The 3,587-nt window shown below is 39.8% G+C and overlaps 1 long non-coding RNA gene across 2 annotated transcripts; it reads right to left on the bottom strand.

Moving 5' to 3' along the window:
* Positions 1-385: 385 nt before the first annotated feature.
* LOC119559030 lies at positions 386-3,370 on the bottom strand. Of its 2 annotated transcripts, XR_005220609.1 has the most exons (4): positions 3,065-3,370; positions 2,368-3,009; positions 1,436-1,598; positions 386-1,362 (listed from the first exon to the last, which is right to left on the bottom strand). It is a non-coding gene; the product is annotated as an uncharacterized LOC119559030 (long non-coding RNA). The 2 variants fall into 2 exon arrangements; XR_005220608.1 differs by having other exon boundaries at positions 1,436-3,009.
* Between the last annotated feature and the right edge of the window lie 217 nt (positions 3,371-3,587).

Below are 3,587 nucleotides of genomic sequence, written 5' to 3'. Positions count from 1 at the left end.
CTTTTCTCCCAGGGTGGAAAACTCCTAACGCCACACCACTAACCATATGTAACTACTTATACAAAATGGTAAACAATCGAAAACCACAAATATAAGGAACGGAAAATGTAAATTTTGTGGCTATTAATGACTTAGCCAGGCGCACCCACTCTACCAATGATGCCCCGGTGGAATTTACACCCATTCTCTGTCAGCCGGAGCCGCTCCCGGCGACTGTGCGAGTTCCATCCATACCAAAGGGAAAACTCACATACGCATTTCGGAATGGGACTTACATTTAATTGTTAAATTACAAACAATAAACAAATTACCAATTTAACTGAGTTGTTTCCTTTAGGCCAGATATCGATTGGCATTTTTTCGATAACCGCCTATCGACGACTCGTGAGTCCAGAGGGTCGAGCAACAGAGTCAAGTGACGCCAAAATGAACCGAGGCTTAAACCCGAAAATTTAGAGTGGTTTCTGGGCGAAGGGAGAGAGTGAGAAAAATTACATCAAGAGAAAGTAAAGGGCTTAATTCAGTGGTTAACGACGGTTATATTCGCAAAAACTTTTATATAAAAAAATTCCGACTTTTACCAAATAATCTTGAGTGAATAAAACAGGATCATTAGCAGAGAATTTATGGAAAATAAAATAAGCTTAGCTACCAGGAAAATAATAAGTTTTCACACATAAAATTGGCCATTCATTCCTGGATGGCCCCAGTTTTTTATAAGATCTTAAATAAAAATCTTCTTACACAAATTAGAAATTACACTTCAAGAGAAATTGAGAGCAACGAAACTTAAAATGTCACATTAAAATAGACTGATTAACGTATTAATAATTTAATTTATCGAAATTTGTGTCTATTTAAAACATTATTCATTTAAATTATTTATTTATTTTTCACAAGTACTAGCAATATTATTTAGTATTTATTTATGTATGCATGTTCCTTGTAAAAGCCCTTCGGTACCGTAGATAGGCTTAATAAATGTTACACCTTAAGAGACATTTTTAAAATAGAATGTGCTAGCGAAATGAATTCGTCTGAGTAAAGATTCGTGTTGGGGGAGTGAGATGAAATAGGCGATTGAATATGACCAACACAAAGTTGGGAGATGTGTCCGCTGTATGATTCAGGATACACTAATGATTGGGTGGGACTCCAAGGACTACGATTATAACCGTGTAGTCCAGCCATGATGTTCAAAATCCGTCGTGAAAATAACCGCTGTCCAAGTTTGAAATTCCGTTTTGTTTTTGTTGTGTCTGCTGCGTGGATACCATTTCGGTTGTTCCCCTACCTGGGACATTCCATGACTAGCCGGCAACTACACCGCGCGAACAGCAGATCCTGACAATGGTGCCCAATCTAAAAATAAATATTTTAATAAATGGAATCACCAAAAGTAATAAAAAGCATATCGGATAAAGTAAACACTCACCAGGATAATGTGCCACTAGAAAGCGACATCGGAAACCAGCTGAGTCCATCGTAGCAACAGTGGGTAGTAGTCCTTTCTGCTGAGCACAATCCTTGGGGAGAAGGACCGTCACGACCGAGTAAATACGGTACATGCGAAGCCAGGCTATTTGGATCATCAATATCTAAAATAAACAAACAGTCGAGTACCTCGACTATCAGATACGCGTAACTCAGCTTAAGGGACCAAAGGGAAATGGAGATATGCAAGCAGCAAAGCGAGATTTAAATACGCCACCTACCGGCGGTAGACAGATTTAAGCGTTATGGGCGTTAGAGTGGACATGGCAAACGTTTTTTTGGATCAATCGATAGGTATTGACGAGATCAATACATTTCGTACCTATCGAAGACGGAAGCCCAGATGTTATTGGCCACCTTCTATACCCACCCTACCTGTGAAGTCTCATTAGACTCCACCCTTAAAACAACCGCTGCGCTACATCCTCTAAGGTGCCCTCAAAAGATCACAAATTAATTCATCTTAAATTTCATTTAATACGGCAAATACGATAATATGGTTCATAGTTCTTAATACTACAAATCCTAACACTAAAACCTTAAAACTAAGCGTTCTTTACGCCGAAAGACTCTCTATATGATCGTGTGTCAGTACAAGATTATCAAATAGAAAAAGAAATGGATATTTTGTTTACGTTAAATTGTTACGAAACTGATTACATGTTTTATCGATATGCGGCAAACTTATTCAAAAATTACAGAAAAGCACTTAGGCGGATTACGTTAAATTATATAAAAGCAAATAATTAATATTTATCAATAAACGAATGTGGGAAATTTACATGGATATATTTGTACCAAAAGTGTGCGGGCTCAGACATGAATGAATATATATGTAGGAATGTAAATGATTTACGGCTATGCCGTACTTACGAACTCTCCAACGAAGTCAGCAGGCCTGATGACGATCGATGTGCACTGTAGAATAATTTAATTTAGGTGTATATATGTCATACTATGTCGTAAGCACACACGCAAGTATAATGGCTAAATAGGAATCGTAAATTAAATTATAAACTTAGCGTACAAATATTTAGAATAAGAAAATTAAACAACAATCGCTTTAGCGATACAAAAACGAGTTGGCAGTCCCGGCAAAATTAACTGGAAACCAGAATTGGAACTCAAATTCCAATTGGGATGCGGCATCTGCTTCCGCGGTCTTGCCCGAATTACGCCGAATCGGCGCCGGTGCGTTTTTCGCCCGAACTGCAACGTGATCTGACTTGTAGATCGTCGTGCGGACTTGGCAAGGTCAAAACCTCACGCGGGTCGACTGCGGCGATCCTTGAAGCCGCCGATGATGAAATTAATCCAGGTGTGGCAAAGAAGACAGATTCCTTTCACGCGGTGTGCGGTATAAGAATCCCAAATGGCGATTATGGCCTGGCGCTGAAGAAATGTATGGTTCCGCTGATGAATCGCTGCACGCGGCACCTGCTCCTTGCTGTGCGCAGAGGGGGGACTGTAAAGCTTCCGTCAATTCCGAGAATTTGCACGTGTCTATGGTCACTGCTGTTTTCCGGGAATTTCGATTAGATTCTTTCAATATATCGTCGAATTATCTTACCACCAATATTGGGATGTAAGATGCACAAAATCCCCAAAATCCATAAAAATGGTATTTTTGGTATTCGAGCGAGGATCGGATCCTTGCTAAACTGAAGGGTTGCATCTGGGCTATTTATGTTAATTACCATGGGTAATGTCTTAACTAGGAATGCCAACTTAGCCGAAAATACTGACTCCCACAAGGCTACGGAATTTAAATCTGAGATCCCAATTCTCTATCTTTGATAGTTTCCGAGATATCCACGTTCATACTTACCAATTTTTTGAAGTTTGTGGGCGGTTTGTGGGCGTAAAAGTGGGCGTGGCAAACTTTTTTTTTGGGTCAATCGATAGGTATTGATGAGAACAATACATTTCAGTTAAAATTGTTACACTAGCATCAAAACTGTAGGAGCCACAGTTTTGGGCGGTTTGTGGGCTTAAGAGTGGGCGTGGCACTCTACTGAAACAAACTTGCGCTGCGTAAGAAGCTCAGGAATCTGCACGCCAAGTCTCAACAGCCTAGCTCTTATAGTTTCCAC

The sequence above is a fragment of the Drosophila subpulchrella genome, unplaced genomic scaffold (assembly GCF_014743375.2).
Source record: "Drosophila subpulchrella strain 33 F10 #4 breed RU33 unplaced genomic scaffold, RU_Dsub_v1.1 Primary Assembly Seq16, whole genome shotgun sequence".
Taxonomy (NCBI): Eukaryota; Metazoa; Arthropoda; class Insecta; order Diptera; family Drosophilidae; genus Drosophila; species Drosophila subpulchrella.
Note: the sequence above shows the minus strand (reverse complement) of the source record. Positions and strands in the feature narration are given on the sequence as shown.